The sequence below is a fragment of the Prunus avium genome, chromosome 2 (assembly GCF_965620075.1).
Source record: "Prunus avium chromosome 2, drPruAviu1.hap1.1, whole genome shotgun sequence".
NCBI classification, from domain to species: Eukaryota; Viridiplantae; Streptophyta; class Magnoliopsida; order Rosales; family Rosaceae; genus Prunus; species Prunus avium.
Genome location: NC_142285.1, coordinates 5,182,719 through 5,198,451, shown reverse-complemented (window position 1 = coordinate 5,198,451; position 15,733 = coordinate 5,182,719). Strand labels below are relative to the sequence as shown.

General features: G+C 42.7%; 1 non-coding gene across 1 annotated transcript; it reads left to right on the top strand.

Moving 5' to 3' along the window:
• Positions 1–287: 287 nt before the first annotated feature.
• On the top strand, positions 288–394 carry LOC148296323 (small nucleolar RNA R71). Its single transcript, XR_015834159.1, has one exon. It is a non-coding gene; the product is annotated as a small nucleolar RNA R71 (small nucleolar RNA).
• Positions 395–15,733: the final 15,339 nt, after the last annotated feature.

Here is a 15,733-nt window from a genome sequence, read left to right as displayed (position 1 = left end):
AAATGCTACACACTTCCTTCGGAGGGCTTCTTGAGTTTAATGCAAGAAGAGCATCTAGCTTTTGTTCCAGTTTTGAAATCTGCATACTAGAAGCATCATTAGAACCACTAATAACACGTTTACCTCTTGTATCCGTATGTTGGGTCTCCATTGCTATCTCCTCAAAGAGTTCGTACGTTTCTTCTGGAGTTTTGGTTTTAAAAGAACCACCTGCAAAATTGGTGACTATATTATGACTAGAAGGGGTTAGTCCTTTATAAAACATACGCATTTGAAGCTTCAATGGAATCCCATGATGAGGACATTGGTTGAGCAACCCATTGAATTTCTCCCATGCTTCACAAAACGATTCATCATCTTGCTGTGCAAATAACAAGATCTTGTCCCTAAGCATGTCGGTCTTTTGCGTGGAGAAGTATTTTTCCAGGAACTTCTTTTGAATGGCAGACCATGTAGTGAGTGAACCAGGCTTCAAAGAATTCAACCAATACTTCGCCTTATCCTTTAAAGTGTATGGAAACACTCTCATTCGAAGTTGATCTTCTGTCACACCTGTCAAGGGAAAAGAACTCACAACATTAAAAATATCCTTTATATGAGTCAATGGATCTTCATTAGGTAAACCATAAAAGGAAGGCAGCATATTAAGATGAGAAGATTTAAGCTCATAATTTCGAGCTACAGTGGGCAGCAAAATGCTTGAAGGAGATGCTGGAATTGTTGGGATATCAAGTTCTCCCATGAACTCAATGGCAGCCATCATTTCTTCTTCTTCTTGGTCTGAACTTGCTTCCGAATTTGAAAGTGAAGAACCAGGAAGTTCAGTGTGGAGAGCAAGACTTGTAAATGTAGCAAGAGCTTGCTCTTTTGCAGTTGACAACTCCCTTTCTAGACGATTCTGAATTTCAGAGGTCACTCGTCTGGGTTGCAATGATGGTCCTGCGTTCAAAGATCTAGAACGTTGGAACGAAGACCTCACTTGTTCAAGTAATGGCTTTTTAGACATAAACTACCTGAAACAGAAAATTAGATTAATTAGAAACACTAAAAAGAATAGGGTAACCTTGGGCACATAACCAGGGAAGAACTTTCGTTCAGTCCCCGGCAACGGCGCCAAAATTTGTTGTTAATATTATGTTAACTCGCAATTGTATTGGGCAATTAGTAGTATAGCAAGACAAGTACGAGGTCGTACCCACGAAGACTGAGAAGTTAAAACTAGTTATGTACTTAGATTACCAAATTCAAGAAAGTAGGAGGTTATGTCTAAAACAGAATTTAAAACAAGAGTGGTTGTGATTGTTGAACAAAAGAAGCAAAATGAAATTGCAAATAAAAACAAGTAAACAAATGTAACAAAGAGTGGTTTTAAGAGTTGGAAAACAGATTTTGAGACTAGGGCATTCGAATCACCATAACAATTCAATTCTGGGTTATAAAGATTCAAGTAACAAGTCTAATTCAGATTCAAAGATTGATTCTAGCTAAAGTATGATTAGGCCATGGTGTTTGGTCCTAACCTTGTGTTCCTAATTCCCTAATTTGATCATTTGTTGTCTAACCTAAAATTAAGCATTAGGAACCCATTAAGCATAGAAGAACATTTTAAACAACCAAGTATGTATCTAATCCCTGTTGTCGAATGTCCATACATACTCTTCCTATTCATAGTTCAATTCGAATTAAAGCATGGTGTATACTCTTAATTCAAACCAAGATAGTTAACAAACAAGTTCTAATGGTGATCAATCATTCAAACAAGCATGTTAACTTATAAGCATAATGAATAAGAACATGAATCATGAATCAAACTTGAAACTCCAAACTTATAAACCCAGAATATTCATGTTAGGTTACATCGAAGCCCTAGTTATGGATTTAGCTACTCATAATGGAAAAGAGACTTGAACAGAAATGAGAAAACATAATGAATGCAATAAGAGTAGAAGAACCCTTTTTCTGAAGTTCTTGTGGTGTCCAAGGCTTCTCCAAGTGTTTCTCCACTTCTAATGCTTCTCCAAGAGCTTCCCCACTTCTAGAAAGATGTATGAAGGATATGGAGGTGATTTGGGATGAGTTTGAGTGAGTGGTGATGGCTAAGGAAGATGAAATTCGTAGGGAAATGGAAGAGAAGAAAGCTGGAGTTGTTTTGGTGATTGTTGGAGTGTTTGGGATTGTGAGAGTGTTTGAGGATGGTTGGAGTGAATTGTGGGGTTGTGAATCCCAGGATTTGTTGTGTCTTGAATGTGGAATGGATGTGGTATTTATAGGGAGAGGGGAGTGATAAATCTGAATTCAATATGGCTAATGCATACAACACTTGCATTATAAAAGATGAATTGGTTGATGCACTTCACTAATGCATACAACACTTGCATTATAAAATCTGAATTGGTTGATGCACTTCACCAATAAATCCCACCAGCAGCCCTAGCTCATCTTCATGTCACAATGACCAAGCTTCCAACTAGCTACAATAGCTCATGCCTAGCTCACCATGACCAAGCTTCCAACCAGCTCATCCTCATGTCAGCATGACCAGCAACTTCAAGGGCTTACAACTTGGGCTTCTCTTAAGCAAATGATGACTTTAAGATGTCCATTGTGAAGTTCAGAATGTGTATGATCCAACCACACAAGTATTGGCCCAATCCAAGCTCGGAGGAGGAAGTTAAGGCCGAAACAAATTGCTAACTCGTTTTGCTCGCTGACAAAAATCCATCCTGAGCATGGTTCAGTGTTTGCTAGGTTACGGCCTCCAGAGTTATTCAATGGGGCTGAAATTTGGATATGTTATAGTACACACCCATTGGAACAACTTTCATGAAGAATGCGGACTCATCCGAGCTGTGTAGATTGCTGAAACAGATCTTGCAATGTGACCCACGAAACTGGACTGTAGGAAAAATGAGTTTGTCTTTAAGCTCTTCTTCCATTCATCCAAATTAGGCCTTAACATGCTTGAATTGCATGAATTATGCTCTCTTGCTCTATTGGCCTACAAAACACACAAATAGAGGCAAATAACTCAGAATTATAGGAAACTAAGCAAAAGAAGTAAGTAAATTGGGCATGTATATGTATGAAATTATGAGCTTAACAGCGATGACCGAATCGCGTCCTCTGCATTCAAGAAAGGTCTTCCAGCTGAGCACGACTTATACTGCGAGCTGACTATCACTCCCAGCCAGACTCTGGCAGAGGTCTTCGCGACTGCGGAACGCTATGCGCTCTGGGATGACGATCGAATCGCCGCGAAGAAGTCCACCGAGCAGGAAGATCAGCCGACCAAGCGGACAGGCCAAAGAAGCGACAGGTTTAATAGCAGGGAAAAAGACAAACGTAGGTCGCGCCCACAAGGAGATGCTACGACAAAGTAGAACTACACCAAGTTCTCCATCCCTATACATCAAATTTTAGCCCAAGTAAAGGACAAACCTTGGGTAAAAAGACCGCCACCCTTGAAAGGAGATCCGGATAAGAGGGATACCAAAAAGTATTGTGCCTTCCATGCGACACACGGGCACAATACGAATAATTGCTTTGCTTGGAAAGCGCACCTAGAAGAACTCGTGAGAGAAGGTCACTGCACAGAGTTCATCGCGAAGCAAGCCATCCAGCGAATCGAGGACCACAATGCCGCCAAGGAGCCACCCGAAAAAGTCATAAGGATTAACACAGTCCTGGCTGACTCCGAGGAGTCTGGGTTGACCAGCAAGGAAAATAAGAGGAAAATCAAACATGCCATTGTGATCTCCCAGGTCTCCACTAGTCTCCCACTGGCAGAAGACGATCCCGTGATCGGCTTCCAAAAGAAAGATCTAATCGGTCTCAATCTGTCACACAACGACGCCCTTGTCATCAGCATTCAAATCGCTCAGGCCATGGTCGATCGAATCCATGCAGACGAGGGCAGTGCGGCCAATATCCTACAATTGGCAGTCATCCAGCAGATGGGCTTAGAGACAAAGATCAACAAATCAGCTAGGTCATTAACCAGCTTCAATGGCGCAACAACGGTTACCGTGGGCACGATAGATCTCGACGTCTACTCCCCACCTGTAATCAGCTCGCAAACATTCATGGTCATTGATAAAGTCTCGCCCTACAATGGCATTCTGGGCAGACCATGGATCAGCAAGATCAACGCCATCACCTCCTCCACACATCAGAAAATCCGTTACCCTATTCCTGGGGGCGGTATCAGTCAGATCAACAGTGATCAGGCAATGGCAAGGAAATGCTCAGCTCAAGGGCTGAAGAGAAGCAAGCAAACACAGTTCCTCCCTGTAAATCAGGCAGATATGAAGGGAGTAGAGCAACCAAAGGAGAAGGCAAATCCCGTTCCTGACGGCCAAGCAGACCAGAAAGGAAACGGAATAGCTACTCCCCAATAGCAATCAAAGAATCAGGACCAAGTCGAGGGAATCCGTCTGAAGGTCTCTCCTAAAGAAGGATGAAAGCCCGAAGAGGACGTCGAGCTAGTACCCCTTGATCCTGACAAGCCAGAGAGAAAAGTGCGGATCGGCTCGCGCCTAAGCCAGGAGGAAAAGGCAGAGCTTGCAGCCTTCCTCCAGAACAACAAAGACGTATTCGCATGGTCGCCATTCGACATGCCAGGCATCGATCCCCAGATCATCTGCCATCGCCTACACGTCAACCCAGCAATCAAGCCTGTAGCGCAGAAGACACGCAACTTCGCCCCCGAGCAAGTTGTCATCATTGAAGCCGAGATCGACAAGCTCCTAGCTGCTGGTTTCATTAAAGAAGTCTCCTACGCAGAATGGCTGGCGAACATTGTTCTAATAGCAAAGAAAGATAAAGGCCTGTGGAGAGTGTGCGTTGACTACACCGACCTCAATAAGGCATGCCCTAAAGACAACTTTTCATTACCAAGAATTGATCAGCCCGTCGATTCAACTTCTTGCAATCAACTGCTAAGCTTTATGGACGCCTACTCCGGCTACAATCAAATCATGATGCATGAAGACAACAAGGCAAAGACCTCCTTCATCATTGAAAGAGGTACATACTGCTACAAAGTCATGCCCTTTGGGTTGAAGAACGCCGGAGCAACCTACCAAATGCTAGTAAACAAAATTTTCAAGGAGCAAATCGGTAAAACTATGGAGGTCTACGTAGACGACATGTTGGTCAAAGCTCCCCAGCGAGCAGACCACATCACAAACCTCGCTGAGGCATTCAGCCTGCTCCGAAAATACAACATGAAGTTGAACCCGAGCAAATGCACATTTGGAGTCTCGTCTGGCCGATTCCTGGGATATTTAGTCACCCAAAGAGGAATTGAGGCACATCCGAATCAAATCAAGGCTATACTCAACATGAAGTCACCTGCCACAACAAAGGAGATACAAAGTCTAACGGGTAGAGCAGCAGCTCTCAACCGATTCCCCTTGAGATCTACCGACAAGTGCAGGTCATTCTTCAAAGCCTTGAAGAAAGGACACAAGGACAAGTGGGATGACGAGTGCGATGTAGCTTTTCAAAACTTGAAGACCTACCTCACTACACCTCCCCTACTCTCAAAACCGATACCAGGCGAAGACTTGTACATCTACCTGGCGGAGTCCGACTCAGTTGTCAGCTCAGCTCTCATTCGAGAAGAGCTGAGGGCACAACATCTGGTATTCTACACTTCAAAAGCTCTCCTTGACGCAGAGACTTGCTACTCGAAAATGGAGAAGCTCATTTTTTCGCTTGTAGTTTCCGCAAGAAAGCTAAGGCCCTACTATCAAGCTCACCGGATAATTGTCATGACAGAATTTCCTTTGAGATCGATCCTCCACAACCCCGACGCCTCTTAGCGACTCATGAAATAGGCTATTGAACTCAGTCAATACGACCTCCTCTACCGGCCGACGACTGCTATAAAAGCTCAGGCTTTAGCAGATTTTGTTGTAGAGTTTACTCCGACAGCCGAAGAAGAGAAGCTGGTCAAGAAAAGCAAGGAAAAAGCAGACGATACCTCCCCCGTCGATTCAAACCTACCTAACGACATGTGGTAGTTGCATGTAGACGGAGCGTCAAATAACAAAGGAGCGGGGGTAGTCGTCGTCATAATCACCCCAAACGCAACTTTGTTGGAACAAGCTATCATGCTGGGCTTTCCTGCTTCAAACAACGAGGCAGAATATGAGGCATTGCTCACCGGACTGCGCCTAGCAAAAGAACTGTCGATCAAAACATTGGCCATCCACTCAGACTCCCAGCTGATCACGAATCAAGTCTCAGGCGAGTACATGGCGAAACATCCAAGAATGATCCAGTACCTCGACAAAGTCCACGGACTTTTGAAAGAATTCCCTACTTTCACCATCCAACAAGTTCCACGTGCGGAGAACACTCATGCAGATGCGCTGGCAAGCCTAGGATAAGTGCTGGACACCCAGTTCAAACGCTCCATCCCGGTAGAACACCTTGATCGGCCAAGCATCGAAGAAATAGAGCCAATTGACTCAATGCACATCGATGAAAACCCCAGCTGGCAAGAACCCATCATCAACTACTTGGTGAATGGAAATCTTCCAACGGATAAGTCCGAAGCTAAGAGGATCCAGCAGAAAGCCGCGAGATACTACATGCAAGGCGACAAGCTCATTCGCAGATCATACTCCGGCCCTCATCTCACCTGCATAAAATACTCTCAAACACTTGAGGTCCTCTGCAAAATTCACGACGACGAGTGTGGCAACCACTCTGGGGGTAGGTCACTCGCCAGAAGGCTCTGAATATAGTCTATTTCTGGCCTACCATGCGCCATGACTCCACTGAGTATGTCAAAAGATGTGATCGCTGCCAACGATACAAACCGGTTCCTAACCTGCCTACCGAAATCTACCATCCGCAGAACAGTCTGTGGCCTTTCATGCAATGGGCCATCGACTTAGTAGGCCCCATGCCAACGGCACTAGTCAATAAAGAAATGATGATCGTCGCAACTGATTATTTTACTAAATGGATCGAGGCCGAAGCTCTATCCTCTACTAAAGAAGCCGATGTGGAACGATTCATCTAGAGAAACATCATCCGCCGATTTGGCTGCACACAATCACCAGTTACCGACAATGGCTCATAATTAATCGACAAGTAGATGACTGAGCCCTGCACATTTATGAAGAAGAGAAGCAACTACTGCAAATTCCAGAATGTGCCACAACAAAAGATAGTTGCCCATAAACAGCGTCCTAAGGGAGACGCAGGGTGACGACCAAAAGCGTTCTACGAGAGACGTAGCCCGCAAAGAAGCGTCCTAAGGGAGACGCAGAGTGTGCCAGGAATTTCCTAAGGGAAGTATCCAGGTTCCTATCCGTTTCCTAATGGGGGCAGGATAGTCATACAGTTGCCCATAAAAAGCGTCCTAAGGGAGACGCAGGGCGACGACCAGAAGCGTCCTTCGGGAGACGCAGCCCGCAAAGCAGCGTCCTAAGGGAGACGCAGGGTGCGCCAGGAATTTCTTAAAATGAGGTCTCCATGCTTTCTGCGAGAAATATACAGGTTCCTATCCGTTTCCTAAGGGGGGCAAGATAGCCAAACAGTTGCCCATAAAAAGCGTCCTAAGGGAGACGCAGGGCAACGACCAGAAGCGTCCTTCGGGAGACGCAGCCCCCAAAGCAGCATCCTAAGGGCGTTGCAGGGTGCGCCAGGAATTTCCTAAGGGAGGTATCCAGGTTCCTATCCGTTTCCTAAGGGGGGCAGAATAGTCATACAGTTGTCCATAAGTAGCGTCCTAAGGGAGACGCAGGGAACGACCAGAAGCGTCCTTCGGGAGACACAGCCCGCAAAGAAGCGTCCTAAGGGAGATGCATGGTGCGCCAGGAATTTCCTAAGGGAGGTATCCAGGTTCCTATCCGTTTCCTAAGGGAGGCAGGATAGTCATACAGTTGCCCATAAAAAGCGTCCTAAGGGAGACGCAGGGCGACGACCACAAGTGTCTTAGGCTTTCTCCGGAATATGCAGAATACGCCCGGAGTCCTTCAAGGGGGACCCTGGCTTTTGCCAAAATCCTAAAGAGAAATGTACTGCCAAGACACTAGCCGGTTACTCAAGCAGTTCACAAGACAATATGCGATTGAAGTTGAAATAATAATTGAAATTTCCATAGCAAAGTGACCAACTAGCCAAGTTCAAACAAAAAGAAGATGGTCAAACAAGACCAATTATTCTAAACAAAAAGCAGACTACAAAAGCTGAAAAGAAATAAAGGAGTCTTCATCTACTCCGAAATGCCGGCAGGGGATCATTGATCTGCAGCCTCTTCAGCGTCCACCTGATCAGCCATGCTCTCAGCAGCTCCACATGCCTGATCAACGACGTCTGCCGGCACTCTCATCGACACGTCTCCGGAGATAGGCCGAACGGGCCATACTCATCGACACGTCTCCGGACGTAGGCCAAACGGGCCACACCACTCTCATCGACACGTCTTCGGACGTAGGTCAAACGGACCACACTCATCGACACATCTCCGGACGTAGGCCAAACGGGCCACCCTCATCGACATGTCACCAGACGTCTCATCGACACGTCTCCGGACGTAGGCCAAACATGTTTGCATCCCCTACAAGGCTGGATTTGTTCACCTTGAGATCAGCCGCTGACGTTACAGAAGAATCCTGAGCCCAGGTAGATGACTTTCTTGCTTTCTTAGCCTCTGCCAACCTCACTTCCAAAGGAATTGGTGACGACGAATCAACTCCATGCTTTACTGCTCGTGACTCAACAACTAGATCATGATGGTTGGATGGATGAGCAGACCTCTCAGATCGACTTCCCAGATCGACCTCCACTCTTCGACTGGTGCAAACGACCTGAACTTCGGATAGATCGCGCACAGACTACTTTACGGAGCAAATCACGATCTCCAAACTCATTAGCGCTAGGCTTAAGGGGAACATCCCTAATGTTGCGCATACCACCAATCTTCTTGCTATCCGCACCAACGAGATGTTTGACCCAAGCAGATGATGAGGAAACAACTCCTACTTGAGTCTTCTCAACGGAAGGGAGCTTTGGCTTCTTCCTCAATAAAGACACATTCCTCGCCCGTGAAGAAGTAGCTTGAGATCTCGATGACTTGACATCAGCCTTCCTCTTTAAGGGAGTTCAGCAGAGCACTCCTCCTGTCCAGCAGGCAGATCGTCAGGGTCCGGACCATCCTGCTTCTATCTCTCGACATCCTTGGCAGGGGGCAGTCCACCGACGTCCTCCCGTACTCGCTCAGCAGCCACCAGAGGCCACCGCCTCTCCAACTGTCTTCGACCGCCAGTCACGACGACAACCAGCCTAGTCCTACCCAACTGGTCCTTGCAACGAAAAGGAGAAAACGAAGAAAAAATATACGTGCTCGACTTACCTTGGGATGCACAGCAACTCCTCTCTTCGACAAGCAGCACAAATTCTCCAAGATCTTTCTCAAGCTAGAAAGTAGAGAAGTTAAGTTTGCAATGTGAGAAAGAGTGAAGAGAAGCCCTGTATTTATAAGTTGGACAACCCAGGTCAAAGAAGGAATCGCAAGCTCATTCTTACTGGGAATCCAACTCCAAGAATAGTCAGAAGCCTACTCTAATTGGGAACCTGATCTGCAAAAGAGTCCAGCTCACTGTAGAAAGCCCAGACATAGTTGGAGAGTCCGAAAAATAATTTCATCTCCTACATGCCACACAAGCGCCATGCAGAAGCTGGGGGGCATTTGTGGGAGCAAATATTTTCGTCTCCAATCAGAGCACGCCACGTGGAAAAGAAGATTATCCCTTAAATTAATTAATTAAACCATTTATTGGGATAATTAATTAATCTGGATAATATCTCAATTATATGGTATTATCTCATAATTAATAAAGATAATATCATTAATTGGGATATTATCTTATAATTAATGAGATAATATCAATAATCTGGGTATTATCTTATTAAAGGGATAATATCCTAATTATGGGATATTATCTTATAATTAACGAGATAATTCAGATATTATCAAGTCCGACTCAATCTCTACAAAACCCTAGCCCCGAGGCTCCTATAAATAGATGACTTCATTCATCATTCAAGGTACTTCAAAACCTAGCTCCAAAACCCGAGAAAATACCCGAAGCTCTCTCTTTCTCCCTCTCCACTCTCCACTCTCCATATTTTCTCCACACGGCTCCGGCCACCACACACGGCTCCGGCCGCCCGATTTACACCATACATAAAACTCCGTACCCTTTGCTTAGCTATTGTTTTCATACAAACACTCGAACTAACTTAGGCATCGGAGGGCCTTTGGCCAACACCCCCCGGGTGTGGTCTATTTACTCCAATCTGTTTTACAGGAATCGAGAAGGACAGAGAAGGAAGATCGAAGGTTCAAGGATCTAGAAGCGAATATTCTCCCGTGAGATTATTTGCACAAACAGTAAGCATAGAGAGAAATTTGTCACCAACACCCAACACCTACCCATATGTCCAGCACCTCTCCCATATGGCACCAAGACCTTATCTTTTCTCGTAGAAACCAACTACCTGGCACCTACATAAAATGAAGAAGTCATGTCATCTTAGCTGAGAGGCAAACAACCAAAAGGAAACGACCACCTTGAAGCCGGTGGAGCAGGCCAGACCACCTCAATGTCGGAGCAGTACACGTGCATAGAGAAGTGAACTCCGAAGGCCTATAAAAGGGGATGACAAGAAAGGAAGATGATCCATAACTGGAAACACCCAAGCTTTAGCCATTCCAAACCCATAAACAACATCCATACTCTAGCTACTGTAAACAACACAGGAAATAAAACCCAAGCCTTAACCTCTCCATGCTCATTTTCTGTCATAATACCACCTCAAGCCGTAAACAACATCCAAAGCCTTACCAAGAACCCAGCAACATCAACAGCAAGCCCATCCGCAAGTTGTTGGAAGTATCAAACTCAACCCCTTTCCCAAATGTTCCATAATACACTGCCATAATCATCCATTTCTCAAGTGAATCACTCTTTCTTTCTAAACTTATGGATTCTTAGCTCCCACACCACAAGCCTCTCATGCCAAGCCCAATATGTTGACACATCAAAGCAAACTCTCATGCCAAGCCTATCTCTGTACAACGTAAACACATCATCCAGCAGCGTCCATCCAGCAGCGGTATCCGACAGTGCGGTACACCATCCAACAGAGCGGTACACTATTCAGCAGCGTTGTACACCATCCAACATGCACCACCGTATCTCATTCGAATGCCACCGTCTGGTAGGCATCATACCTCATACGGGCGTCGTACACCATCTAAAGATGCCGTACATCTGCACCTGAAGCGCCAACCAAAACAAGCAGCCACTGAAAGTATAACAGAGTACTCCCCTAAGACTTGCTTTTCCTTCCAGATGTTTTGGGCCTAGTTCTCGCTAACTCAGAAACGGAGTTGAAGTTTTCATTCAAGACTAGCAACCATCCGGCCCAGCTAAGCCTTCAAACAGAAAAAGACCCCAACACCCATTTTGAGTTTTGGGGGTCCTTGAAGTCATTAACTTCCATGTTCATTATCTTGCTCAATCTATATCTAATTACGTGAATGAATACTCTATTTCAAAGAATCTTTCACAATGAATCAATAGTATAAGTCTTATAAGTGGTTAAGTCCAGAATTGGTTAAAACTCTTACTACACAGAGGGGTCGTTTGGTACAGCGAACTATTATGGACTGGACTAAATGTTAGTACTGTCTTGGATTGGCTTGGCTTGGCATAAACTGGATAAAATTAGTACAGCGTTTGGTGTATGTTTGATTGGACTATGACTATTTTTTTATTATATATTTTTTTTACTTTTCTTCTTTCACCATCTCTTTCCTCGTTTCCTCTCTGCTTCACTTTCTTCTTCTTCCCATCTGCACCTCTTTCATCTTCTTCTTCTGTATTTTCTCTCCTCTTCTTTTGTCTCTTTTCTTTTTTTCTAAAATTTTATCTCCTCTTCTCAGTTTTTTTCAAAAATTTTATCTCCTCTTCTTCTTCATTTTCTCTCCACCCATCTTTTTATGCCCTAAAATTCATCCCATCTCAACATACCCATTGATGTTGTTGGGGTGGTGAGAAGATCGGGACGATGACACAGTGACTTTGTTGTGGTGTTTGTTTTTTGAATTTTGAACGGGCTATGGCTGTTTGGGATGAAGATCCAGTGGCCATTGTGGATCTGTGAATCTGGGTTGTGTAGTGGTGTGAGTGTGGGAGTAGAGAAGGGAGAAAAAGAGAGATGGAGAGGTTGGGCATTGGACAGTGGTGTGGGGATTGGGCTGGGCAATGTCTTACGAGTTGCAAACGAGCTGCAGACGCTAGCGAGAGCACAGGACAATTTACTCCCCCCATCCCACACGGGTTTCAATAAGAACACCTAAGGAGGTGTTTTTGGTGGGCCCGGGATCACCAATCCCACTTAAGCTTAGAACCGCATGACAACAAACATGGGATAAATTATTATCCAAGCCAGTCCAAGCCAAGGAGGTGTACCAAACGACCCCAGAAACCTTTATGTATTGTTTCATGAATGAATACTCTATTTCATAAGTGAATCTTTCAACTTGTTTTTCCATTACTTTTCATTTCCCTAGATACAGGTAGAGGTTCTAAGCATTAATTTGATATAAATATCCTAAAAAAACAAATAAGAAACGAGTGAGAGAGCACTATTTTAATCTACAAAGTTTGTTCGAATTTACTGGCGAGGTTCACCCATTAAAGTTTTGGAAGTTTTGATATTTCAAAGGGTTTTTTTTTTTTAATGAATGGAAACCACTCTTAAACATGCATTTAAGTTAGAAAAACATGTTAAAATTAGTTATAAGTAAAGGAACTGATTAAAAATCGTAAAATAACAAAACACAATTTCCCAACGACTGAAAAACTCATGAACTCGCCAGATTCTGCAACTTTTCCACACAAAAAAAATGTTGTAATCTTGTTTTGGGATAACTTTCTCATTTCTTAACATTTTTCGATCATTCAAAAGCCTAAATTGAATCATTATTTATGTAGACTATGATGTTTAGTTTAGTTTTGAACAAAACATAACATATCAATGCATAAAAATAAATTATGCATAAGTGACGAAATTTTATATATTTCACATATTTCTTGATTTTGATTCAATCTTAAGGTAAATAACAATATGAGAGTTTCCTTGTACTTACTAAAGATGTTATTAAGGTGTGAATCTTGACAAAGATTGTCAAGTTGACTCTCTGCCTTGAAGAGGACGTCAACTACTTAAGTGAGGGAGACTTTTGAAGGAAACATGCATTTAAATTTAAAATAATTAGATCTTAGGCTACAACATACATGAATCAAACATTCAAAGAGGCATAAGTGAATTTTAGTTTTTATTGAGCCTAATGCTATCCAATTTCCCAAGTATATTTCTAGGTCTAATCTCATTTATGCACAAAAAGAAAAAGGGAGGAAATGATTAGACTTTCTTACCCTTGAAGCTCTCTTGGATGGTCTCCAAGTTTTCACCTTTGGAAAGAACTTTTTCCATATGCTTGCTTCATAGATTTGTCACAAAGATACCAAAATAGGTACCCTCTAGGTCATATACACCAAATGTAGTGAAGAGATGAAGAAGATGACTAAGAGGAGTTGAGGTGCTAGCCTTCTCCTCGTAAGATTGGTTTTAGCCAATGGTAGAGAAAGACAATCTCTCATCTCTCTCAACACCATACCCAAAGCTTATGAGGCTCAAACCCTAGAGAGAAATGGTCTTATGTGTGGCTTATATAGCCAACACATGTGTGAGGAAAGTCTTCCACCAATATGGACGGCCAAGGGGGTTTTTGGGCTTCTCTTGGGCTTCATTTTACTTGTGTTGTCATACAACACTTGTTCCTAAACCCAATGAGTCCTTGGGCTATTTTGGCATTTGGCCCAAAATGTCTTTAAAACCCAAACCAAGTCAAAATGCCAAACAAACTTCATAATTAACAATCTAATTATGATTTGTGACTTAACCACTTAACCATAGTTTGTAGTGTTTGACATGGTGAACCGTTGTAAACAAATGAGTTGACTTTAAGTTTGACCGTTGACTTTCAACGTATTATCTTCTTCATTTATTCCTCTTATTACATTTATTGGTGTGCGATTTGTACGTTCCATTTAGCGAGGTAGTGGGTAGGTCCAATTTCTCTGAGCCGAGCGTGAATTAAATCACATCATTTAAGTCTTCCTATTAGTGAAGGCTATTTACAATTAGACCTTTCAAGGCTTCCACAAGCTATGAGTGACACATAGTAGTAAGTCATGGCTACCCAAGCTAAGTAGAAAGGTGAATAACCTATTGAAGTTGGAATTGTCGTGCAATTGAGTCCTTCTCTATTACAGTGCTCCTAATTCATATTATCAGGGTATGAATACTTTTGTCAAAATCCTAATATGAATTCTCCACTTATATGATTACATTGGTTATGTTTAGAAACTTCCTTTCTAATCATATCCATTACTAAAGATTTCCCAATCATATCTTTGGAGCATTCTTTCCTCTTACTTAGAGTAGAGATCTCTTGTTGGACATTCACTTGTCTCTATGAGCTCATCGAGACTCTTGATGATCGCCTTTTGAATCATATCTCTCGACACGACCGTATAATGATTTCAAAGACAAAAAGATATGAGTTCTTGTTTGACATGTGAGTAAGATGTTCATCCTACACACTTATCTTAGTATCTCTACACGTAACGTCTTGAGACTAGTCATTCTCTCAATCGAGTAGATATAGTGTGTACCAATCTTTGTGGATGATCAATGCCCAATTGATAATCCTATGACCGGAAAGGTTTAGGAAATGATGTGGAAGTATGAGATGTCTCCTTATATCTAATCTCATTGCATATCCCTCATACTATTTTATATTCTAAGGACTTTTATTTTACTGTTATGATTATAAACCAAATATCATGTTTGAAAACAACGATATTGCCCATAAATAATAGTGAAATATCTAGAAGGCAAAATCACATGTTTGATTTTAGGGCATATTTTCAACAAATATAACACCCTAGGATGGCGTGTGAGTCCCACATCGGCAAACTACTAGGTTGATATGAGCTTCATAAGCTATTTCAAGAAGCTTCATTAGTGACTGGTTCTTTCGGGGTATAACACTGGTGGTGTGTGCTTCCTAAGGCAATTGTATTCCACCCCTTTGTTGTTTTTCTATATAACAACTGTTTTATTTTCATGTTATTCTATTTGTTTTAATTTCTCTCATTAATAAGTAAAATAAAAATAAATTAAGTAAATATTATATCAAATCATGTCAGATTTGTTTCATTAACTTAACGGATTAGCGGATTCGAAACATAATCGGTTCATCAAATTATGTAACAAGATCCATCTCCTATTAATTTCATCGAATTTGGATCAAATTGGATCAAAATCTGATCCAATGATAACTCTAGCTACATACCCTTTGTTTGATACAAGCGATATTCTACTTTAATATAATCTAAGCTACGGGGATAGGGATTCAAACCCTAGTGCAGAGTGAGGAGCATATCTGCTCTAGCCAACTTAGCTAATCCCATATACGCAGCTATACACTCTTTTGTCTGCATCACCTTTTACCAAAATAGCGACACACCTGCATAGCACTCTAAATAATTCAATTAGAAACAGACAAAAATGTCTTGATAGTATAGCCCATCATTTATGTTTGTAAGCCAGCATTCAGCCCAAACCCGTAGGC